The sequence below is a fragment of the Arvicanthis niloticus genome, chromosome 17 (genome assembly GCF_011762505.2).
Source record: "Arvicanthis niloticus isolate mArvNil1 chromosome 17, mArvNil1.pat.X, whole genome shotgun sequence".
NCBI classification, from domain to species: Eukaryota; Metazoa; Chordata; class Mammalia; order Rodentia; family Muridae; genus Arvicanthis; species Arvicanthis niloticus.
This window is the reverse complement of record NC_047674.1, coordinates 46,630,086-46,657,837: the sequence shown is the minus strand read 5'-3', so window position 1 is coordinate 46,657,837 and position 27,752 is coordinate 46,630,086.

Below are 27,752 nucleotides of genomic sequence, written 5' to 3'. Positions count from 1 at the left end.
ATCTCTCAACACAACCTATATTCCTCTTCTCAAAATAACCACTTCTTAGAACTCCTGTATATTTTTTGGTTCCTTCTTGTTGCAGAAAATACTAAAATATGCAACTCATGCTAACCAGCAGGTCTAAATGAGCTGGCCAGCCAGGCGCTGGCAGGCATGGCCCACCTGTTCTCATCTCATGGAGAGTGACTTAGCTCCAAAATCTCTCCACCCAGCTCACTAAGTTCTCACTGGCCGGTCACTACCATGCCAGCTCCATGCTTCAAAATTCCCAGAGCCTTTTGGTGTGCACTTATGGCAAACCCACACTTTGCTGCTGTACCTTTCTCTCTGGAACCCAGTTGAGCTGCTGTGTGAAGGAAAACACCACACAAACTTAGTTCAGAATCAATAGTAACTTAGTAGCTGGGTACAGCTACTAGAATCCTAATCTTGTCTAAACGGGGGATTACTAATACCTACATCTTGTCCTCCCTGTCCTCACTGTCCCTGTTCAAAATTCTGTATCTTTTTCCTGCCTCTTCTCTCCTTCTTTTGGACCCGGAAGTCCCTCCTACTCACCCAGTGACTGGTTTATTCATTAAAATAATCACATGAAGTCCCGAGTACTGGATTCACATCTCATCCCAGGAAGCCCCTCCAGAGAAGCTGAATTAGCATCAAAATACAAACAGCACCAGGGCTGTCCACAACTCTTCTCCCTTTGCATTTTTTTTAATATTTCCCACAACACCTTCTTTAAATCCTGGCTGATGCATTCTATTTTATTTGAAGCCTTAATTATATGCGGAACATGGTGTTTAGACATTAACAAAAATCAACAGAATTGAAACCAAACTCCAAGAACTGTTGACAAATACTCATAGGAAAAGCCCACATTGAGCTGCAGAAGAAGTAATTTTTTAAAAGTAATTTTTAATCTAATTATATCTCTGGTCTACATTTAGGGAAAGAAGACCTCATAAATATTTCATGGATGGTTGACTGCAGTGTCTCCTGCACAGTTTTGTTTTTATGTTCTCCCTTCCTCTTATGCTGAAACTTAGACTAAAAAGTGTTATTAGGCAGAAAGTCACAACAGGAAACTAAACTCTTGTCTGCAAGTTTTTGAATATAAATAGACATAAAACAAGAGTTAAGTGTCACTGAAGATAACCAATTGCATAATATCGCCTCTAGCATATAACTTTACCTAATCATATAAATCCACACAACTTCAGTCCAAATATAAATATTGCAAACACCACACACACACACACACACACACACACACACATCCCACATACACACTTAGCCTTGAACAAGGACAGAAAACCATAGGAAACAATCTGAAACTATGGCTCTGATGTAATGCAAAATGACGTATGTTTTAAGAGCTATGTTATATAAGGAAACCACCTGCCTAGAAATTTGAGTTATTTCATTTTATTCTTTGAAAACCTATATGGATACAGTGCATCTTAATCATTTCCACCTTCAGCTTCTTTCTTCCAACTCTCCCCTACTTCCCCCAATATATCTCCCTTCCTATGTCATGACCTCTTTTATAATAAACTGAATCCAACTAGTGCTGCCCATATGCCATAAGTGTCGGGCTATCCACTGGGGCATGGGCAACCAGCCAGTGGCCAACCCATAAAGAAAAGAAGCTTTTGCTTCTCAAGCAACTATCAACTGCCATAGCTCTTCATCTAAGGATGAAGCCTTTGGAGGTCCTCCACCTTTTATGCTGAAAATTTTAACTGGTTTGGTCTTGTAGAGATAACAATAAGGATGGACACTGCAAACATTTCTGACATCCCAGACACCATGTACCCAATAGTATGATACTGTCAGGACTACTGATGGTAGTAACCAATCACTCTCTGAATTGGACTTGAAACCTGGTTCACAGAAAGGAATTCATACCTGATAATACCTGATACTAAAGACATGGTCAAAACCCATGACTAGGGAAGTCATAAGTCCAAAAAGAAACCTTTTGATGTCATTTTGCTAAATCGTTGTGTTGTAAAACTACCACCTAAATATGTATGCTTGTATCCATAGACTTGAGCTGTTCTCAATGTTGGTCAGAGAAATTTCTTACTGGTTCAAGAAGTGGCTATTGCAAAACTCTTAATGGCTAAAAGTGCTGAGAATTAGTGACTTTAAGCACTGAGCTAGGAATGGAGCATAGTTTTTTTCTGTGTAGAATTCCAAAGACTGGCTAATGTCCACAAAAAATTTTGTTCCCCATATGGGGGGAAATCAAAATTTTGCATTGCAGAGTAAAAATGATAGTAATAATTTTAAAATGATTATTCAGTTTTAACTATTGATTTGGAGACTCATGAGATGACTCTGCAGGAAAAGTCATGAAACTCAGAAGCATGAGTTGAATCCCCAAGATATACAGTATGGAAAGAAAAAAACCAACTCTGTTAAATTATCTCTGACATCTAAATATGTTATATATGCACACACACACATAAACATACACACACACACCACAGAATAAATTAATTAATTGGCAAAAATTAGTCGTGTTTATATGATAAGGATCAAAGAAATGAAGGCCATGAATTTGAGGAAAACCAAGGTGGGAGGTACACAGGAGGAGTTGAATGAAGTACAGGGAAGGAAGAAATGTTATAATTATATTTTAATTTCATAAAAATGTATAAATCACTCAACTGCTTAGTCTGTGAATACTGTTAGGTACCTATAACAAGTTCTAGGACAGTACAACATTATATTATGTAACTATTATCACAAATACTGTTAATTCAGAAATGTCTGTGACTATCTCTCAGTTAGTACTAAATTTTATTTAGCTGTTAAAAATTTCCACAAGTACAAAGACAGTGATTCGTTAATGGCAAGTAATAGCCAACATGTAATCTTTCAGCTGGGCTATGTACTTTGATTTTTTCCAGTTCTTTGGGTTGGTTTTGCTTGCTTGTTTGTTTGTTTGCCTTTAAAACACAGAGCCTATATGGCAGAATTAAGCTCTCTCTAGCATATCTGCTTCCTCTATGGAGAAAACCAATTGAGCTAATATACATATGTGTGCACACACAAACATACACAGACACATACACATACCATGAAAATGAGAGTCATATAAAAGTGCAACAAAAGAAACTTTCTCTCTACTTCCTAAGTCTTTAAAAATGCCCAAATATGACCAAAATTTCTCTTCTTCAAATATGTTGATTCCATATTTCCCATGTTGCATATGGACATGATTTTTTCTTAAAAGGGTCTACAATAAGATTAATATTTAGATGTCTGATCACAAATGAATATTTAAAGATCAATTTTTAGTCCTGTGACTTGAGTTTTTGCAGTATGCAACATAGTCTTCAGGTAGTGCTAGGTAAAGGTGGATTAAAATCTGGATAACAATGAGGATCTGTAATAGAGATGTGAAAATAGTAGGGAGAAGTAGGCACTAAACAGAGATTAAGACGAACCCATGTACAGCCTTACTTGGCTAAGGTATGCTTTATGGTAACAATTTTAATACTTGGCATAAGTTTTCAAAGAGAACATGCCCAATATGCCCAAGGTCAATTAACATGACATAATTACTAATATACCCTCCTTTTCTCCCAGAAGTGCCTAAGTTTAGCTAATACTTCATATGGCTATACTTTTAATATAACAGTGTTTACCAAAAAAAAGAAAAAAATCTGATGGTTCTGTTTCCTCAGCAAAGTTAAAAAACATCCTATCTGAAATTTCCCTTGCCCTACTGTTTCTGCTGGCATATGTCCTCTGTTCTGGGGAAAAAGTATAATTATCCACATGCACAAAGTGAGTTCATTTAGGGAATACTAAATAAGAATTTACGGTTCTTCTAGCATTACCTGGACTGTGATGTCATATGTCTGTCAAGACCCAAGGGGAACAAAGTAGACACCATGATGCTTAGGACCCAGGCACACATGCATATCAACTCTTCCCAGCAATGCTCAATGGCTCAGGCCACATAGGACCATGCTGTTTCAGTCTCTATTCATTACATGGAAGACTTGTTCACCTACTCTGTGAAACAATTCTTGAACTTGAGTTGCAATCAACTGCTTCCATTTTCAACATAGAACTTCAGCACAGAACCAATATAGAAAAGTTTGCGACTATCAGATTGATTCTGTAAATACTTTGGTTTAACAATTCACATTTAAGAATAAAGTTTCTGATCAGAGATATGTTTTTGCATGACTTTAGGACAGAGATCACAGTAAGTTTATTTCCAATATGTCAGGTTATTATAGTTATTCAAAACTCCCTGTGCCTTTTTGTTTTCCAAGTTACTAGATGCCAAAATTCCTCCAAGTGGATGTTTACAAGAGGCGAATTAATAAGGCTCAGAAAGTGTCTAAAACAAAGTAGAGTGTTGAAGAAAAATCTATATTGATTGCACATATATAACCTACCAGATACACTGAGTTAAATGTTTTCCTTTTTCTTATCTTGCTAATCCTCATGAAAGGCTGGCAAGATAATTCTCCATTTGACAAATGAAGAATCTGAGTTCTGGGGAGTAAAGTTTTGAAGATTTCACAATATCAGTTAGTAAATCTTTGACTCCAGATAGGACATGCCTGACCTTTAAAAAGTCCACACCGCAATGCTGCTCCAATTTCTGAAATTCATAAAGCATTTCCACAGAAGGTCATCTTCTTTATAGTTTTAATTTTTATTGAGAATAGTTTTTTTCTTAAATGCCATACAATCTAATCTTCATTGTTCCTCTCTGAAGTCCTCCCAGATCCTGCCCACCTCTCCAGCCACCCAAATCCACAGCTTTTATTTTTCATCCTCTTTAGAAAACAAACAGGCAATAACAGCAACAACAGAAGAAAACAAAAACAAACAAACAACAACCAAAAGACAAAACAAAAACAAACAAACTACCAAATGGGACAAAAGAAACAAACAGAAAAAAAGAGCCAACCTCCAACACACACATATGGATACAGAGAGAAACACTCACACATAAATCCTTATGAAAACACACACTGGAAACCAAAATATATAATCAAAGATCTATAAGATTTTTTTTAAAGTCTCCAGACAAAGTATTATGAGACAAAAATATTCCAATTTGTATTGGCCATCTTCTGATGGACATGGGGCCTGCTCATAAGTGTGACTTATAGTTTCAGTAAGACCCTGTTGGACAAAACTAATTTGGAAATGCCTTCTGGGGGCTGTGTCTACTTCCCTTCTTAGATCTGGTATCCCATTGCCATAGACAAGTTCAGGTCCTGGTCATGCTGCTATGAGTTCATATATGTGAACTCTCTCTGAGTTTCTGTGTGCCCTGTTGAGTCTAAATGCATTGTTTCCTTGGTGTCTACCATCCAAGTGGCTCTTAGAATCATTCTATATCCCCTTATGCTGGGTACTCTGATCATAAGGGGAAGGATTTGGTGGCGATATTCTACTTAGGACTGGGTCTCTCAAGCTCTGCACATTGTCCAATTGTGGTTCTCTGTTTTTGTTCTTATCTACTGCAGGAAGTAGCTTCTCTTTTTATGACTGAGCAAGACACTGACCCAAGAGTTTTATAAAATGCCATTCGGAGTCATTTTATTGCCGTGCTATTTTAGCAGAAGACTAGTATTTGGTTTTCCCATGAGTTCTTGATCTATCTCTTCTCAAGTTCGTGGCTACCTGATCATTGTGAGGCATGATTTTCATTTCATGGGTTAGACCTTAAATCCAATCAGATAGTGGTTGGTTATTCCCACAACTTTTGAGCCACTACTGCACCAGTAAACCTTGAATGCAGGTCACCATTGTAGGCTAATGATGTTGTAGCTTGGTTGCTCTTTACCTCTCTTGGGTTACTACCTCTTATAGTATGCAAAGTACAATCCAGTACTATAAACAATAGTAGGGATGAAGGCTCTGGATTGGTGTCAGCTCAATTTCTCTGTGAATAATGAAATATGTAAATTTTGTCTTCAGCAACAGAGGTTTACAATCAGTCCATGGACAACAGTCCTAGCTTTGGCAATAACCAGGGTTGTTTGGGGGTTCCCATAGGACCCTTTGGCTATCAATTTATTTATACGTAACACTTTCCTGGCACAGGTGTTTTCATTGGGTGGTGAGAGATATCTAATTGGGTTATGTGTCCCTTGTTATGGTGATTACATTTAGATTTCTTTCATATATATATTTGTTTTTAAAAGCATCCACATTAGTAGGTTTTCATATTATCCTTCAAATGATCCTTAGTTTTAGTTACCTCTCCCTATATTTCCCCCTTACCTCTTCCCCAACTCTCTCTATTTAATTAATACTCCCTTTCCAGTCTCCAATTCCCCATTCTTTTTTTCCCTACCTAAGCACTATAACCCCTAGTCCCTTATTCTATACCTAACCTCTATGGTTATCCAGATTATAAAATAGCTATTGAAGGCTTAAAAGCTAACATCTACATATAAGTAAATACATGCCATATTTATCTTTTGTGATCTTTGTTCCCTCATTGATGGTAACTGGTTTTTTAGCTCCATCCATTTACCTGAAATTTTTATAGTTTTTTAGCAGCTTAATAATATTACATTGTGTAAATGTGCCATATTTTCTTTATCTGTTGATCCACTGAAGAACATCTAGACTGTTTCTAATTATAGAACATCATCTTAATCTCAAATAAAACAATTGTGTGTTCTTCTAGACACAGCAAGTCAGCTGCACATGTGAACTCACAGTTGTCTTGACAATATTCATAAGGTCTATGCAAGGTCAAGCCAAAGAAAATCCACACCTAGTCAAGGAACTTTGGCCATTTAATGGCTGCTTGAAGAAAGAAGCCAGGTTTCTTTAACAGTGCAGCCCCTTCCTTATCCCCTGGTAAGACAAGCATGCTCCAGTAGAAGGCCATATATCCAAGAACATATATGCAACATATATGATAGATTTGGCAAGTTTAGTATTTCATACAGAGGACACAAAATTGGACAGTTAGGAGATGTAGGGAGGAGGTACACCTGGGAGGAGAAGAGTTGAAGTGGCGAATATGATCAAAACACAGCATGTGAAACTCTCAAAAATTTAGTAAAGATTAAATAGGTAAATAAATGAATGAATCATTTCCTTTTAGCTCACAGAAAAGGAATGATGACTCTGAACTCTAACCTTATCCTAATACATTCATCATTAGCTATGTTATGCATTTCTTGTAAACCATTTGTATATTTCAGCCTTTTACAGATATGAACATGTTTCATTTTACAGCAGGGATGTCATGATTTAACATCACCATGCTCTTCTTAACCTTAGGTTGCCTTCTCTCATATTGTAAGCTTCTGGGGGCCTAGAAGTGAGAAAATTTCTTATTGACAAATTCAGAAACAAATCCTATCTGTCCTATTTTTCCATTGCACAAATCAATCTGACCCACTTTAAGGTTTACATGTCCTTTCAATATCAAATAGGGCTGATGATTCCAGATGACCAATCATCAAAACAAAACAAAGATGGATCAGGAGTAAAAGCAGACTTCTATGAGACTAAGAGAACTTGAGTGGAAGCTTTTTATCACATGGCTAAAATAGCAGAATTACTCCTTCATGTAAGAAAGGTTTATCTTCCTAAAGCAAACTAATGATCTTCTTTAAATGCCCTCATTCAGTCATACTTGCACCATGGACACAGCGGTTCTTCTTGATGTTCTTATCTAATATGAGCTACTGGGATGTAATCCTTAGTACATGTTAAACAAACCTACATAAAAGGATTATGTATTGTCTCCTAAAATATGGATGGATACACTATACCACTATATTCTGAAATATCACTATGTGACAGATCTGTTATTTATCAAATAAGTGGATTAGTCAGCTTTCTTTCTACTAATGCAATGAATGTGAGAGATGATCAACTTATAGAAAGAGGAATTACTTTGACTCACATGGGGCAAGTCAATTCTTTTGTCCCATGGTGAGAGAACAGAGCACATTGTGCTGGGAACAGTCAGGGGAGGAAAGATGTTCCCTCCATGGTATAAAAAGCAGAAGAGAAATAAGAGAACAGGATCCTACAATCCCTTAGAGCAGTGTTTCTCAACCTGTGGATCATGATGCCCTTCATTCTTTCACAGGGTCACCTAAGGCCATCAGAAAACACAGAGATTTAATTACAATTCATAACTATCAAAATTATAAGTTACAAACTAGCAATGAAAACAATTTTATGGTTGGGGTCCCCACAGCATAAGGAAAGGATTGCAGAATTAGGAAGATTGAGATCCACTGCCTTAGAGAGTCTTCAGTGACCCAAGCACTCTTGTTAGTCAGCATTTCTTAAATGTTCCTTCCCTTTCTATCAAAACAAGCTAGGAAACAATACATTATCACATGAGGTGAGTCTCTGTGGGGCACTTCAGATATAAACTGTCCCACTCAATGCCTGTAATGTAATGACAAATTAATGCTTTGGGGTAAGAATTACTATGTTATGTCTATTTTAGATGACATTTTTTACTAATTTTACTTATTCACTTTACATCTGCCTCACTGACCTCTTCCCAATCACCCCTCCCACAATCCTTCCCTTCCTGCCTCTCCTCTTCTGAGCAAGTGCCTTCCCCCAGTATCACTCCCCTCTCTAGCACTTCAAGTCTCTGCTAGGCTAGGAGCTTTCTTACCCACAAAGGCCAGACAAGGCAACCCAGCTAATAGAGCATATCCCAAGTAGGGGCAAGGACTTTTGAGATAGCCCCCTCTCCAGTTGTTCAGGGCCCACAAAAAGGTTAAGCTGTACATCTGCTACATATGAGTGGGGAGGCCTAGGTCCAGCCTGAGAATGTTCTTTGGTTGGTGGTTAGGACTCTGAAAGCTCTAAAGGTCCAGGTGAATTGACTCTGTTGGTCTTCCTGTGGAGTTTCTATCCCCTTCGGAATCAACAGTCCTTCCTCCAATTCTTCCTTAAGAATCCCCAAGCTCCATTCAATGGCTGTGGGTGTCTATCTGTCTAAGTAAGCTAGTGAGTGGAGCCCTTCAGAGGACAACATGCTTCTGTTGTCCTCTGAGAGCATAGCAGTGTATCATTAATAGGAATTGGTGCTTGCCCATGGGATGGGTCTCAAGTCGAGCCCATTATTGGTTGAGCATTCCCTCAGTGTCTGCTCCCTCCCCCTGTGCCTGCATTACTTGTGGACAGGATAAAACAACATGAAAACTTTATGTAATTTTTAAAATTCAGATGTCTGGAGTTATCCTTAAAAATCAGAATGTTGGATAATATTTGGATCCCCTGGCAAGAACAAACAGTAGCTACCCTTATATCATAGAGGAATCAGCTCTTCCAAGATGCCACCACTATTTTCTCTCCAACTTGGGTATATGAATGTCTGGTGATCACTAGTGTTCAGTTCTTTATGTGTAGAACAATACTTCTGACTTTTGTTTTCTCTCTCTCTCTCTCTCTCTCTCTCTCTCTCTCTCTCTCTCTCTCCTCCCCACCCCCCATGTAAACACCCTTCTGCTTTGAATCACATTCTAAGTTCTAAGACCTGTGACTTGACCCACTGTACAGGTCTGCACTTGGCTTTAAGGGCAGCACAATACTTTGGCTCAACAGAGCCCGCTCTCATCGCTGAGCTTGAAGTTAATTCCCTGCTTGAGCAAGCTTGAGGGAACCTTCAATACATCAATACCTTACAGTGATGAAGCACATGCTGACAAGGAAGACACCGTAGGAATGAATCGTTACATAGATTTCTCTTTTTTTTTCTTATTTTCTCTAAAAGAAGTGGGAATCAAATAATAAGATAATGGGAAAGAAGACGGTAGGAAATGGAACTGTGGGGGACGTTTATCACCTTTCCTTTGAGCCTGGAATCCATACAAATGCTGTTCATAACAATTTCTTTAATTAGCCTCTCTTCCCTGTGGGGAAAAATGAAAGGAAACGAGTCTCAGAATCATCTTACTTCTCCAATAACAATAGCAGACACTTGCTTAGAAGTTAACATTGTGTGAGAGTCTACTGTTATATGCCTCTACATGTATTAATGTAGTCTTTAAAACAAATCTATACGCCAGGTTGCTATCATTATCTCCTTCTAGGGATAAAGAATTCTGAGACAGGACATTAAGTATTTTGTGCATGGTCCCACAGAAGTTATAAGTGAGGATTCTGACCCAAAGACTGTTCACTTGATCAGTATATACTTCCTACTAAGGTAACTCTAAATGCTACAAACCCTGGTAAAACTGGCTAAGAAAGTTTTTAGCAGACATGGAATTTACAAACTAGGAGCAGAACTAATAAAGCTTTGTGTTTTAAATAGAAATCATAACCTAAGCAGATGACAGATGGTTTGAAGATATTCTCAGCCGAGCCGAGGTGAGGTGTGACTACTGAAATTCTGTGGAGTAAAGAGAGCATTGTATATCTTAAGTTAATTCTCTGAGGCCCAGTGGTCCAGGGAGTAGCCCTTTGGCCATGTTTCTCCAGGTTATACCTAGGTCTTTCAGTGTGGGTATGCTTTCATAAATGATACACAGTTGACTGGACATGCTTTGTGGAATTTGAAGGAATGACCTAGCTAACAACCTGGACAGATGGTCTTTTGGTAATTTAGCAATCTTCAGTCCAACAGGTGCCCATAGGAGGCTCCCAGTATACCATTCTCTTTACTAAAAGAAGCTACTCAGCAGAAAATATATGTGCCTCTGCTTCCTGAGGAATCTCTCCCCTTCTAAGGGCAGTGCTCACAGATCACAAGGTCAAGAAATGACAAGACTGCTCTGGGCCTCAGAAACTTGACCTGCTTCACCTGTCCCTCCTTCCTCTGAAATTCAACCCTTTGGACTCCCAAGAGCTATTTTATTTTACACTTTGTACCACTTTGCTGATCCTCCTCAGTGTATTGGCCTGACTTCATGGTCACCAGGTGTCCTCCATCCTCCCATCAACAGACACTTAATGAGCAGATGGTGTAAATGACCTGGCAGTAACGTGATGCTTGGACGGGTACGTGGAAAGTGGGGGGGAAAGGAAGCTAGTAAGAGCAAAAGGACAGCTTATGTCACCGCTTGTGCCACATAAAATCAAGAATAAGGAACCTCAATTACAAAAATTAGATCATCTTTTTAAAAGATGGGAATGGATTCAAGGATGTAGGATCGTTGTTTTAATTGTTCAGGAAAAACCTGACCTTTGCTGACAAGAGGGTTCCTGGAGTCGTAAGATCCTCTTGGTCAAGGTAGCTGAAGTCCTGCTGTGTCAGAATGTCTTCATCTTTATTTTCTTATTCTTTCTGTAACATATTCCAGGCCAGCTATTCCACAAAGAATAGTGTTCAGACTACTGGTTCTTTCTTTGAGGGGAATCACTGAGACCCTTAACCCTAGGACTAGTTAGATTTCACTATTCATAACAGTCATCTGAGATCTTCAGACACATTCATATTTTGTAATTTTGTATTATTTCATATATAAGTGCATGGTGAAGGGAACCACATCCTATCGTACACATGTGGAGTGTATGATTAGGGAACAACTTTGCAGAGCCTGTTCACTCCATTGACTTTTGCATGTATCCCAGGGTTAAAGCAGAGATCGCTAGGTTTGCATGGCAATTCCCTTTAACTGTCAAGCTCTCTTGCAGGCTTTTCAAATATGCATTCTGATTCTGGAGGTCAGTGATGAAGTCTGAAAATGTATGGTTTAAAGAAGCCTCTAAATGATGCTAGAGTTGCTTGCTTATGGAGCACACTTTGAACAGAGAAGTCCTAATGTGCTCTGTTCTATTAAAAGTAGGTAATGAGCTCCAAACAGAGATGTACCCAAGATCACAAATGCTTGATGAAGGAGTCAGCTTTTTAGTATGGGACTTGAACTCTTTTAAAGATGGCATATGACTTTAGCTGTGAATAAGTCAACATTTTCATTCTTAATCTCTTCCTTGCAATAAAATGCAGTTGGTAATAACTATACCTACCATCTGTCATCATGGTGAGTGGGATAAAATCATTTAGGCTATTCAGACAAAACATTATCTTTACCAATTACCCTTTGTAGTCAGACTCCAAACTGTAGAAACTACGATTATCTTCCAATTGCCAGATGCTTAGACATTGAATCTATCTGCAGATTTTCATTGAAACACAACTTGTTTTTTTTTAAATGTGAAATTAGAAGTGATAGACAAATCTATTTTTATAAATCTTAGCGTGTCTATTTTGAACCTCTGAATTTTAAAAGAAAGTTTGAGGGCAGCTGTTGAACTTGATGGAAATGTTAAGTGATTCTGCTCTATTTATTGCTATTTATAAAATACAGCTACGTGTTCCCCTGTTAATAATATTCAACATGATGTGGGACCACAGGGAGACCAGGTTATCTCTCCAAGGAGCATGTGTTAGCCTAGTGTTTATTGGACATAAAGCAAGATAATGATTGTTCCTGAAGATTACCTAGATACAAGAATTCCAGTTTAAATTTACTTAGCAGTGATTTAAATGAAACTCTCCTATTTAGACTTATTTTTTTGAAAAAAGAAATCAATGAAATAGATTAGTTTCTAGATTACTTGTGTAATGTATTTTAATATCTTGCACTTAAAATCATATTTGAAGCTGCAGAGATAGCTCAGAGATTAAGAGCACTCACTGTACTTCCAGAGGTCCTGAATTCAATTCCCAGCAACCACATGGAGGTCCACATTAAAAAGGATCTCTTTAAAAAGGATCTGATGCTTTCCTCAGGCATGCAGGTGTACATGCAGGAAAGCACTCATATATAAAGTAAATAAATAAACAAAGTAAAAAAAACATTAATAATGGCAATAATATTTGGGGGCTATGCATTGTGATATAAGATTTTAATCCCAGCACTTAGTAGGCAAATGGATCTCTGGGAGTTTGAGGCCAGTCAAGCATACAAATCAAGTTCCAGCTCTGTCAGTGCTACTGACTGAGGTTCAATTCACAGGTAGTTATCACCATCACCACCACCACCACCACCACCACCACCACCACCACCACCACCATCACCACCACCACCACCACCACCATCACCATCACCATCACCATCACCATCACCATCACCATCACCATCACCATCACCATCATCATCTATATTTCAAAATCATACCAGAAAATGTAGACTTACTTAAAACAGCTATAAGATCAATCCTTCACCAATGGATTCCCCAGTAAACTTGCTCCAATCAACTTGAATAGAACTTAGCCTCCAATGGTCCCTGTTCTCTAACTAAAGAAAACATCCCAGATTATTTGCTACTGCTAATGTATATAACTTCAGAAAATAGAATAAAAATACCATTGAAGAGTCTCAAGTCTAACCACATAAGCAAATAAAATTTCCATTGAGATTTTATAAGGAAAAAAAAACACATTAACTATTAACAGAGCTTCAGGGTGTGCTTATGGAAACCTTCCATAGGTCCCCGATGTTTCACCACAAGGAACAACCTAATGTTCCTCCTCTAAAGACAAATGGTCCTAACTTCTGCATAATTTTCTCTTAATATTTTTTAAAGCTTAATGAAAGCCTGACCTAGCAATATAGGCCTGTTTATCTTAGCTATGTACTATTTCACATATCTTATATGTTACATATAGTATCTACATAATCTTGGCTAGTGAGGAGGCTGAGACCAGATAAGTGCAAGTTTCATCAAGACCATTTCAGGCAACTTAGTGAAATCATGTTTCAAAATGTAATAATAACTATTTAAAAGTGCAGAAATGGTTGTAGCTACTAAGAATATTTAGCTAGCATTCATATAGCCCTATGTGGAATCCACAGTATTACAAAAACAAAACCTAGGTAATTGTTTTCTTCAAGATATCTCTGTTGCTTATTCGTCCCATTATTTTGTGACTTTATAATGCGTTTCCCATAGAAATCTACTACTAATTCAGATCTCTTTAACCAAATTTTCAACCAGAGATGCAAAGGCAAGGCAAATGGAAATGGCTAGATATTCTCTGGCCTTCCATGTTAAAATTCTGTGGCTGGTATAAGAAAAGACTTTGAAGTGTTTATTTAGGGTGCATCACTACTGGCCAGTAACAAGGATTGTAATGGTAATTAAATAATAACCCATGTTTACTCTTACTATTCTCCAGTTTACACAGATGATCTAATTCTTTCAAATTAGAGATGATGGAATACCTGATGCCCAATTGCTCTGAGATCATGTGGCTTGAATTTGATATAGCACCTTGCTAACATTCTCATTATATCACAGACTCTCTCTCTCTCTCTCTCTCTATATATATATATATATATATATATATATATATATATATATATTCTCTCATCTCTCGATCTCTTCTTCTACTTCTTCATCTTCTTCTTCCTCCTCCTCTTCCTCCTTCTTATACTCTTTCTTTTCATTCTTCCTAAACTAAAGTAAAAAGGGGTTGCTTAACTCAGTTTAGCATCTCTCCTTGATGATCTCAGTCCCAAAGTTAAGGAAGGACCGGGAGTCCGTTCTAAATCACCATCATCTGTCCCTGAATCTTTGTATAGAAGGTGGGAGCAGTGATTTGAAGACAATGGAGATTTTGACATTTATCTGGACATAAATAATTGAAGCTGATCTTGGGAAGGGGCAAAGAATGAAAAGTCAACTGCCTTCTTTACTGCTCAGTATGAAATTTTGTTCAACAGTCCTTGAGATTCTGTATCTTGAACACTTCAGACATCTCTACTTTTTCTTAGTTCCATTATGAATGTACAGTTATCATGCATTCAGGTAAGACTTGAGTGTCTGCACTTCACCTGCTTATTATCCCTTCCTCTCACAGTCAGTAACTTACCTCACATGTAGTGATATTATCTATCACAATAGTATTGTTTAAAGCATTATGATGATTCAATGACACATACCATGATGATTAACTTAGATTATACATCTGTAGTACTATTTCAATGGTGTATGATTTTTATCATTTGGATAAAAAAAAAAAACAATGGTTCTTATCACTCACTTCAAGGTGCAAGGACATTTGGAAATATTTGTATATATCACAGTGTTGATTTCCCCAACCTGAGAAAAAGGTTATATTTGCATCTAACCTCTAAAGGCTGGCCTTCAGCAGTCACTTCACATACATACAAAATAAACAGTATTCAACCAAAGGATAATGTTGAGAAAATTTTACATAAAGTCATTACTTTCAAGTGAGAGATGCTACCCTGTGGTCCAGTCCCGAGATTACATGTCTTATCCTTTATTTCTAGCATCCTGTATCTGGCTCCAGAACCACTGGGTAAAGTTCAGCTGACATCTTCCCATTCCCTCATGGTGGCTTCAGAATAAAATATGATAATGGGAGCAGATTTAAAAAGCCTGAGACATACACTTTCAACCCATCTTCCTGCATCCTCAAAGGTAACAGTGTATTATTAAAAGGGGGTGCTGTAACCCGAGTGTGGTGGTACTCGCCTGTAATCCTGGCAGCCATTACTCAAGCAAGAAGATCAAAAGCTTAATCCAGACTGAGTGGCACAGAGAGATGTCATCAAGGAGAATAAGGCCTAAATTGAGTTAGCACCCTTCTCCTCACTGCTGATATTTTCTTGAGTAAATCAAAATCTCTTAGCCGTGACTTCATACGTGGTGAGGACTTTCCCCAGCTTCTGTGTTGCCCTGACAGTAAATAAGCTCACCCAGTTCTTGAAACACAGTGCATATGGCAGCTATGTTTGTAAAAATTATTTTTTTGAAACTTAGAATTTTGTACACTTTGTGAAAGAATTGAACAGACTTCCTGAGAGCAAACCTGGGTATTACATTAATTAAAAATGGGTACTATAAGCAAAGTACTCTATCTCAGCCTTGGCATTGCCAGTAGATTCTGAATTCACATGGCAGAGATACTTGGACTCTGTAAGAATATATGGACTTATGGCAGTCACTCCAGTTGATTTTATGTGGCTTAAAGTACTCACCGTCCTTTCTCAAGGGAAGATTATACAACTACCTCATTACTGCTTTGACTCTTCCAGTAGCATACACCTTCAAAAGATGCTCTTGACAGAGACTGTCTCTTTAGTTATATCTCTAATGGAATCAATACAAATTCCACAGCCAGCCCATTAAAACATGCAGTATGAGAAATAAAACCTTGGTTCTTATGAGCATTTGCAGCTCAGGGGCTTTTTTTTTTTTTTTTCCCTTCTTACCATAACAACTAATCTGAATAAGATTCTTTATACCTACAACCAATTGCTCAACCAGAGCCACAAAACTCCCTTATAGCTTAGGATATCTGTTACTGAATAGAAGACAGCTTACTAGAAGTCTAGACTTAAATGGAAAAAAAAAAAAACGGTGGGGGACTGGGTATGACGTCATAACCTAGGGTACGTTTTAATTTCCATGGTCAAGAATAAGAAGAATGCTTTGACACTCAAACTTGCAGTATTAAATCCAGAATCATCAGCCTGGAACACATCATATAACGATCAGGAGTTTGTCTTTTCTTTTCACTTTCATTAAGCTTAGTACACTTCTTATCCCCTGCTCGTTCTAAAGGAAGCAAACTGTACTATGTGGAGTGATTCATATAATTATATGACCAAAACCAATATGATTATATAGCAGTTCATGTGTGTGATGTGTCTACTTCCAAACATCTCTAGGGGTGTAGTTCTCTAAACAATTTGATTGTTAGATTTACTTACAAACTTCAGCTATTTCTTGAAGATTTGGAATTCATCAACAGCTTGCAAGCAATCCTTGATTGCCTCGGAGAAAATACCACTATTTTATATTTTTTTCCCTCAATAAAATCCACACTCTGCTAAAATAAATAAATAAATAAATAAGTTTTGTAGATGCCCTTTTCCCTACTCTCTTACAGAGAAAAAAAAATCATTTTCCACTCTGCCAACTGATTATGCAGCCACGTTGTTTGAAAGCTTGCATAATTTACATTAGCATGCTTAAGATCTCAGGTGACTATGCCTTTGAGGCCAGCATGCTAACCCCAGTGGACCGATTTGATATTCTTCCCAATATCTGACCCTTTTTTCCTTGTTAATTACAGGCAGACTTCCCTGGTCTGGCCCTGGATCTGCACCTGTTTCCCATCTCTGAGCAGCTGCTAATTAGGTTGAAAATAGTAGGGCTGGGCAGTGCAGGACAGTCACGCCTCATCAGGCTATTGATCAGACTGCTATACCACACGTGCATGAATCGCTGTCTGCACAACCCCATTACAAAATAAAAGCTGTTCCTGGGATTGCATGGTTGAATCCAAGAGTACCTCAGGCTCTACATCAAATATGAGAAAGAAAAATAAACATTGAGGTTCCAAAATAAAATATTTGTCTGCAAAATCAAGTATGAACCTAAAGACCTCATGACTTTTATTGGATTCTTTTAATTCTGAGTAGAAAAAAATATTCTTTTAGGAAAGCACCTATGCATGGGCATATGGAAATATCTAGATTATGTGGATACAATTTATATAGTCACCAACTTGAGAGACATATCCACTCAGAATCCCTACTTGGCTCTGGATATGACAGTAATACTCTTCTATAGAGTTTTGGACCGCACTGTGATTTACAGTTTAGGTTGTTCTTTTATAGTTGATTTCTCTGAATTAAAATATCCTCTCCTGGAGTCAGAAAGGAACTCATCTAGATTCAGAAAGTTCATAAAACTTTTGAGGTTCAAGAAACTCGGAAAGCCACAAGACCCATGGAGGTCGTTCCCAAGGGTTTCACAAGCAGCAATTTCTGGAGGAAAGGAGAATGTTGAGAGGAGCTGCCTACCTGTTGGGCAGGGAGCTCCATAGATGCATTTATAATGAGTCATCGCATATGGTGGGGCAGGCTTGTTGTACCTGCCTTTGAGCCATCTCTGCCACTCAGTGCTCAATAACCTATTTCTTTACCACTTGGGGCCCTCTCAGGTGGTAAAGAGATACTTGCTCACATCTCACCAAGAAGTCCTCCATTACTAGTGAACTCTAGGCTGTAGGAAACGCCATCAGAGCTATGTATAGATAGAGTATAAAAGCAGATGCATGTTTTGAAATTGCCACAGTTATTAATGACATTACTAGTAGTAACTGAGCATCGAGTTTTAAAAAATAATGTGCAACCTCGATTACAAGTAAAAAAATAATTCCTCAAGGTAAAGGTCACTCACTGAATAAGTATTTGCTTCTAGAACTCGATGCTTTGATGGTAATAAGATAAAATAGATTCCAAGATTGGTATACTGAAATTTCTTGTCCTAAAACTTTCTTCAATGCAGTTTTAGGGAACAATGGACTCAGTTTAGCTTGACCTCCTTTAAATGTTATCGATTGCCTTGAAAATCGTGACTTACCCATAAGTCTTTCAGAATCTATCTGTGTGCTGTATATTCATTGGTTCCTTGCACAGCTGTAGACATCTTAGTCCATTTTCTGCTACCCTAACTGAATTCCTGAGATGAGATTCTTGTAAAGCACAGATATCATTTATTTATTTCAATTGTAAAGGGTCAGAATTTTAAGTAATCATATCTCCCTGACTCTGTTGCCTGCTTGTAGATGCTGTTACACTAATTGGGCTGTCTTGTCTGGCCTCAGTGGGAGAGGATGCACTTAGTGACTTGACATCCCTGGGTATGGTGATAACCAGTGGTCCTCCCCCTTCTCAGAAGAGAATAGCAGGAGGAAGGGAGAGGAGTTTTGGGGGGATTCTAAGTAGGCTCACATCTGGTGATGACCTGGTTATTTCATTCAACTGTGGAAAATAAAAGGGCAAAAATGTGCAACCATTACACATGGGGAGAACAAATTTATCCTTCTCTCAGGAACTGGCTGCCCTAATAGCCAGCTCCCTCCAATGACAACCTGAATCCATTCATGAATTCAAATTTCTTATGACCTAATAGCCCATTTTTAAAATTTATTTTGAAGTTAGAATTTTTCTATTTTGGCCAATCTGGTGTCATACTCATGAATCTGGCAATTCCTTTCCTCACCTTCCTGAGTTACAAGGAATTCTGACACACATCATTGCATCTCTCAATATTGTTTTGCCCAAGATTATATTTGCAACACATGAACTTTAGGGGACACATTCAATCCATAACATCAGCTTGCCTAATATTTAAGAACACTGCAAAAACATGAAAAAGGAGAAATTACGTTTTATGAGGAAAGCCACTATTTGAGACAGGAGCATCATTTTTATTTGTGTATGCTTGATGTTGACTTACGTAATTTTAATGTCTAACATGTATATACAGCCATTGATTTTTGCCTCGAAGCTCTATTTACTTCTTTTGTTGTCATTCAACAGTTTCCTATGATCTAGGCATGTTGTCTATAAGAGCTGCCTTACTTTATGTGTAAAAAGTAGAGAATCCTATGATAAATCATGAATAAGACATACTTCCTTTCCTACTAGGCTAAATTGTGATCATTTAGAAACTCAGGTGAACCTAAGGGGTGGGGAAATTCATCTAATACACCATAAAGACTGATTACTCTTGACCAACCCTACTTTGTATATCAAATTCTATATGATTTGTTTTCACTGTGTTCTTTCAAGCAAAAATAGAAGTTACAGAAATTCATTATTACCCTTGTCTACTACACTTTGTACACTGTCTTAGTTGAGAAGGTTATAAAATGATGAAGCTGGGACATACATCATTTTCTAGATTATATAAATTTTCAAGGTTCTCATGTTGATTACATAATCAAAGACACAGTGGCTTGGGGCCTCATAAAAATTGAATCTTACTGAATTTTATCGTATTTTCTCTGACAGTACTACCATTATTTTATCGTAATTAGTGAACAAATATGACTTATTAAGTAATTCTTTTTAATACTCATAATCTTAATGGTCTTATAATTATAGATATGGTATGTGAAGTTATTTGGAAACTAGGGTCATTGCCTTATGATGCAATTAAATACCGATAGATTACTTTGTAACTGACTTTGGTTGATTTTAATAAATTTCCAAGTATATGGCTACTGTTGTAAAGGAAACCAGCTATGCCAGTTGCATTATTTTAACTTCACATCTCTTGACTAGAAGATAGATTATACTTCCCTAATCTTATGGCTAAGGAAGAGTGTTATCCAAAAATAAATTTTTGCTGGGCAGGCTGTAGCCACACTGACTGGAAAAGCCAACCACAATATTTTTTTTTTTACTAATTTTTATTGGATATTTTATTTAAAATTCAGATATTATCCCCTTTCCCTATTTCCCCCCACCTAGAAACTCCTTATCCCATCCCCCCTCCTTCTTCTTCTATGAGGATGTGCCCCCACTCACCTCCCCACCCTCAAATTCCCCCACACTGGGGAATTCAGCCTTCCTATGACCAAGGACTTCCTTTTCCACCTATGCCTGACAAGGCCATTCTCCCCTACATTTACAGCTAGACCCATGGGTCCCTCCCTATTTGCTCCCAGGCTGGTTTAGACCTTAGGAGCTCTGGTTGGTTGGTATTGTTGCTTTCCCAATCGGCTTCAAACCCCTTCAGCTCCTTCACTCTTCTCTCTAATTTTTCCCTTGGCCTCATGTTCAACTATGAACTTAGGGTCAATTCTGTATGCCTCTTATTTGATACATATCCTAAAACGCAAACCTTTAATTAATACAAACATATAGTAGAAACCATTGCAGTGGCAGGGTGTGTTTATAGTAATCTCCTTTGACAATATAAAGAGAGCGTGTTCTTCCTTGGATAAAAATTACTGCGTTTTTAGAAACTAAGTTAGATCAGCCCAAAGAAACTTATGTCAGGCATACTAGTCTGGAACCAAATGAAGATAAGGAAATAAGTCCATAATATGAGTAATTCTCTCTACAGTGAACATGACAGTGAGAAATTATTCCTTGAATTCATGGCAAGAATTGGCCTAGAACCTAGCACCTGCCAGCAGTAAGTTGTCACCAGTAATCTATGCAGTCATTCCTGGAGCCCAGATAATGGATTAGGATTTCTGTAAAAATTATCCCATGGTCTGACCAGGAGGCACAATCCTTAAAAAGAAATTTCCCAGTTATCGGAAGTCACTCTTGAGTATACTGCTCACAGGTACAAAGGAATCTGAACAAAAGGTGAAGGAGAAAGATGAACTCAAACAGCCTTGTTTTCTTATCCTAAGAATGAAGAAATTAGTGCCTATATTGAAAGTACCCAAGGCTGCTTTATCTTGCCTGATCCGACCTTACCCCGGAGATGGCCTCAGGTCCTACTGTCCTGGGCATCTGTAAAGGTGAACTATCCCATAAGACCCTGGTGTTTATGAAGAAACTCCCCATTTCTTCAAGACAACCCCATCCCCTCTTTCCCTTATGCTCTCTCCCATGGCTGTTTAAAGATGTTGAATCTTGCACTTATAACAAAGGCCGCTTGTCCAAAGTGAAGATGCAAGCTGGAACACACTACCCAGTACTTCCCTTGTGGACCAGTATCAGGGACTGTTCATCATCTCTTATTCATACACTGCCATAGTCTAGATGATTAACTTGTAGAATTGATCTTGGCATTCATCAAAATTCAAATTCCAGTTCACCCATTAACTAATTCCAAGTCAGCTTTTGTTTAGAAGTGAACAATACTGAAGAAAATGTAGTGAATTTAGTGTGTTGAGTAGCAGAGAACTACAGTGGAAAAGGGAAGAGGAAGAAAAGAAGACAAGGAGAAAAGTTTTGTGGGGAGTGTTTCTCAGACCCTCCTATCCTTTCAACATAAAGACAGTTCCCTTTGATGTGTATCTTATAATAATAAGCACCATGACATGAAATGTTCCTTTGAATATTGATTTTTGAAGGAATGTCATTTCTGTGCCTAATACTGAGAGGTGTTCTATAAGAATGAGTAGAGTAGTAAGAAATTGATAGAGTACACACAAAAACACTGTGAAATATTGATACTGCATGAAATATGAGTTTCATACTGCAATCCATATCAACCTACCTGAAAAAGAAAAAAAAAAACAAAAACAATGCAGAGCACTGTAAAAATAGGATGGATTTGGTTCCTATTGCAACAGTTGTTTCGACTCATTCTGTGGAAAGGTATCCAATGTTTAATTTAATGTGATATTTACATTCATGTATATTCACGTACTCTTGCTTATAAATGTGAGATGAATACAAATTCATCGTGTTTGCTACAAAAAGAAAACAAGAAAAATATACTCACAAATGAACACAATTTTATAATGAAACGTTCCATTATATATCAAGTGATCACATGCCTGAATTTTTCTGGAGCAGCCATGGCTTATCTTTTTCTATCCATTTTTATTACAGCTTAAATCCTTTTCACTTATAAAAGTGTTACAGTTTGTACAAAGCAAATTAGCTTCTTCTGACTTCTTCAGACTTCTTACACAATGAAGATGTAGTCAGGCCAGCTTGGGCAGCCTCATAATCACAGCTGAGGCCATAGGACCAAACGTTCAAGGTCTGACCGAACTATAGAATAAGCTCCAGGTCAATGTGTACAACTTAGGAAGACCTTATCTAAAAATAAAAATTTTAAATGTAAAATACAAACACAACAGAAAACCAGATTTATAGTTCAATCCTGTGTTTAATCTCCATAAATGCCAAGAGGTATTATTTAAGTATTTTAAATAATGTCAATGCTCAGGACTCAAAGGGAGGAACCTTGGATGAAATGCTCTATAGTAGGGAGAAGGAAATTATAGAACCCACCTCCAGCAGGAAGACAGGGCATCAAATGAGGGAGGGTGTTGCCATCAACAGTCAAAACTCGGACCCATAATTGTTCCTGTCTGAAAGAACTGCAGGGATGGAAATGAAGAGGAGCCTGAGGAAAAGAAGGTCCAGTGACAGGCTCAAAGTGGGATCCAGCTCAAAGGGAGGTCCCAAGGTCTGACACAATTACTGGGGCTATGAAATGCTCACAAAAAGGGACCTATCATGACCGCACTCCAGGATTTTTATCAGGAGATATAGTCACACACACACACACACACACACACACGAATGATATAGACTGGGTAAAGTAATACACAGCTTTAATTTGACACTGAAAAGTTAGAAGATATTGAACTCTTTGTTGCCAGTTTGATCTCTGTAGCAAGTTCTGAGCCTGCTAGAGTTATGGTTACATACATATACTTTATGACAATAACAGTGATGATGGTGGTGGTGGTGCTAGTGATAGGGTTACATACATGTAAGAGAAAAGAAATATTTGAATATATGCTGATAACACACAGTGAGGCACTTCTCTTGGTCATTGTAGTTTTGCTTTACTGTCTTATATATTTTTTAGAGATAGACTCTTGCTGTGTTACCCAGACTTATTTTAAATTTCTGGGCAATAGAAATGTTCCTGCTTCTGTATTCTGAGTAGTTGAGACTATACATGAGACTACACATGGCTGCATCCTATTCCATTGGTGAGTAATAATAGTTAATTTTCACTGGTGAAAATTAACAGTAGCATAAAAGATAAAAAAGTCTATAATGAAATATATTTTTCCTTAAATTACTTAGGCAATTCCATTACCTCATGTACATTGGTATATCCTTAAATGTTTTTTAGTTGTTTCACAAACAATGTATGCACCTTGTAGAAATAATATCAAGTGAAACAGAGAGATAAAACTTTAATGGTAATTCAGAGTTCATAAATTAAGAACACAAGTTCCCAACTGCATCTTCAGAGTATTTGCAAATTATTTTACAAGAAGAGAAATGGTCAATGAAATATTCTATAAAACATATTTTAACTGACAATATACCTGTATTTCCTGATCTCAGAGAAGCTATGAACAAAAGAATCAAGGGAAGAGGAGAGACAGAAAGTGTTTACCTGCTGAATTATTTTCTGCTGGGCAAGAGTGTAGAGTGTAAATTGTACACAGTTACAATCCAATAGTGTTGTTTTGAGTCAGAAAAGGGCATTTCCTCTACCATGAAAAACTGTTTAATCATTTTTTAAAAAATGTTTAACATAAATTTAGCAGACAACTAGCAATTCTGCTAGTTGGTTTTTGACAAGAGAAACGCACACATATGTCCATGCAAGTGGTCATAGCTACATTGTTTAGAATATCAAAAACTGAAATCAGCTAAATTCCTGCCAATGGGTAAATGGATAAATACATATGGTTCATCTATATAATAAAATACTTTGAACAGTATAAATTAATGAGATTGTTATTTGTTTCTTTTAAAGAATTATTTATTTATTTTGTGTTTCTAAGTGCTCTATCTGTATGTACATTCCAGAAGAAGGCATCAAACCCATTACAGGTGGTTATAAGTCACCATGTGATTGCTGGAAATTGAACTTACACCCTCTGGAAAGAGCAGCCAGTGCTCTTAATCCCTAAGCCATCTCTCCAAAACCAGGAGTGAAATTTTGACTCGTGCTATACCGTGAATGGACCTTGAAATCATGATGCTGAGTGAAGGAAGTATCCCAAAATACCACATCACATGGTTTTATATATATCAAATGTACCGAGGATCAACTCCACATAAATAGAAAATACAACAGTTGATTAGGACTTGAGCTGAGTGAGTCACAACAGTAAACCCAAGGTTTTATAGGTTGACAATGGTCATACAACTGAATAAATGTATTAAGAGCACTGGATTACACACCTAAAACAAGAGAACTACATCATATGCAATATCCCAATAAAAAGATAAAATATCATGTCAATGCAGAGTACAACATTTAAAAAGTAATAGAGAGTGCATACCATGTGTGTTCTTTTGTGATTGGGTTACATCACTCAGGATGATATTTTCTAGAGGGACCCATGGCTCCAGCTGTATATGTAGGGGAGAATGACAGTGTCAGGCATAGGTGGGTAAGGAAGTCCTTGGTCCAGTGAAGGCTGGACGCCCAAGTGAGGGGGAAATCGTGAGTGGGGAGGTGGGAGTGGAAGGGTGGGTGGGGGCATATCCTCATAGAAGCAGGAGGAAGGGGGATGAGATAGGGGATTTCTGGGTGGGGAGGGGAAGGGGATTACATCTGAAATATAAATAAAATATCCAATAAAAAGAAAGTAATAGAGAAACTCAATAGATTCAGCAAAAACCGTTGTTGATAAAATCTGGGATGTAATGAATGATTTTTAACATTTTTATTCCCATGAAACACATTTAGAGCAACTATAAACATACTGTCTAGGTTGGGATTTGGTAGGATGTTACCCAGTAACTCACAACTTAAAAATCTCAATTACTTAATACAACCAATGTTTATGTTGCTTAAAGTAAAAAAGCCAACAGATGCCATAAGCCGTTATTAGGTAAAACTGAGGATAACTATCTCATCATACTTTTCAAAAGCCAATGAGTAGAGACAGGTGACACAGAGGTTAAGAAAACTTGTTGCTGATGCCTAGGACCCAGGTTCAATCCCCAGCATCCACATGGTGATCCACAAAATTCCATAATTCCAGTTCCAGAAGACCTAATACCTTCTGATCTCCACAGACATCAAGAATGCACACGATACATCTACATATATGCAGGTAAACACTCATACACATAAAATATTAAACTTTTTAAAAAGGATAAAGCCAAGTCCCAGGGTACTAGGGAAATGACTCTGGAAAGAGTGAGGGTCTGAATTCCAAACTTTTGAACCCATTTTAATTCAATATAAGAGTGAGCATTTGTAATTCTAGCATTCCTGTAGTTAGGTGAGAGGCATAACAGGAGAATTTCAAGAAAGTTACGGTCTAGCCAGTCTAGAATACACAACAGCAAACCAAAACAAGAAAATAGACCCTGTTTTAAACAAGGTGAGAACCAACTTCAGAGGTTGGTTCACAAGCATACCATAAGGACCTGAACCCATACAAACATTCATGTACATATAGCATGCACTCATACACATCATGCATCTTCACACATGTGCGCACACACACACACACAGAGAGAGAGAGAGGGAGAGAGAGAGAGAGAGAGAGAGAGAGAGAGAGAGAGAGAGAGAGAGAGAGAGAGAGAGAGAGAGAGAGAGAGAGAGAGAGAGAGAGAGAGAGAGAGAGACTGTATACCTTCCCATATTATACACACGCCACAATTATGCATGAACACATCTCACACACATGCATACACACATGCACACATTTGCACAGGAAAGAGAAAGCCTTTAAAAACTTTTAAAGATTTATTTTACAGTATTGCCTGAATCCATGTATGCTGGGAATTGAACCCAGATCCTTTGCAAGTGGAGCAAACACTCTAAACCACAGGCAGACTTTAAGTCAGTCTCACAGAAGACTCGATACGTTCCCAAGGTTTCCAAAGAAAAAGGAAAAACAAAAACGTAGAAGACTGCTCTGATAGTTAGTAGTTTCTTCCTAGAAATAAAACACACAGTGCTTCTCAAATTTCATTGGCCAAAGTAAGAAGTATGATCACAGTTAATTTCATTACATTCCAGGTAATTGCAACACAATTTATATTTCAATTGTATATATCACAGCAAGAAAGAATACAGCTTTTGAAACTGTTATAATGTGATAAACCTTAGTCTTCCTTTTTCATTAGGTGCATGTTGTATGTTTGAGGGGCTGGGGTGCAGGGTGCATGCATAGGAAGGGTTTTGCAAGTAGTCTTTAAACTATGGTGTACATGGAGTGGTCAGAGGAGAACTTTAGACGTTGGTCTTCAGCTTCTATCTTGTTCAAGATGGTAAGACAGCCCAGAACTCACTAACAAAAAACAGAAATGGTGACAAAATGGTAGATATGACAAAAGACCAAAAATGTGCAGTTTGAAAAGTTCACATTTTAAAGGAAAATCATACTTGTCTCCCAGGTATTAAAGATTTAAAGCAATGTTTTACTATAGAATCATATTTTAAGGCTCAAACTTCATGCGTGAGTAGTTGTTAAGACTTTAATGGAGAGAAATACTACAATATTAATGCGAAGGATATACTAGAGTGGTTTTTGCTCACTCTGTGTTCTCCTCACATGGAAAGTCCGGAGCTGAAAAAGTATCACTGGGCTCCAGAATGTTGTTGATCCATCAAAACTGTTTGATAAACTAGTTGATTTTAAGGGATTATCTTTACCTCTCTCTAAAAGTTCACATGGTATTGTGTTTTATTTTTTAAACTGTCTGATGCTGATGATCAACCTGACCTAAGAATAACTTATGAGGCAAAAAAAAAAGAAAAAAGAACAAAGAAAAGATATGTATTTGAGTTGATTTTAGCATTCAGGGTGAATTAATATGCATTTCAAACACAAGGAAAATCAACAGCAAGTATAAGCCAGCAGAAAAGTAAAGTGTTTTCCTTTAAACAGTAATGAATGGAGACTAGACTATCAGAGCAAACTTTTTACAGTCACAGGGAGAGGACCAGTGAGGACAGAGTTCAAGCTGAACTCAACCTGTCACATTGTTCTAGAGTTAGTTTCCATTGTTTTGGTTGAAAGCACTATTTTTGGTACTGCATGATAGTTAGAGCGCTTTGTGTCATTTATGATAGATGCCTCTGGAATTCTTGCCAATATTCCTGACTACTTAGTGATATCATGGTTTTTTAATTCTACTTAAAATATCTCATACTCAAGTAATACTGAGGATACTTCACTGGCATTCTTTAAGGGTACCATGTCAATTCTAAAAGTTTCCTCTATACATTGAAAGTAAAGTATATTTAAGAGAAAAAGAACAAGCGCATGCAATTCTAAAGTCATTTGGCAAACTGATTCTGTCAAGAAAGCTTAGTTTCATTTTGCTTGCCGCAACAGCTTTTTATTTCATAAC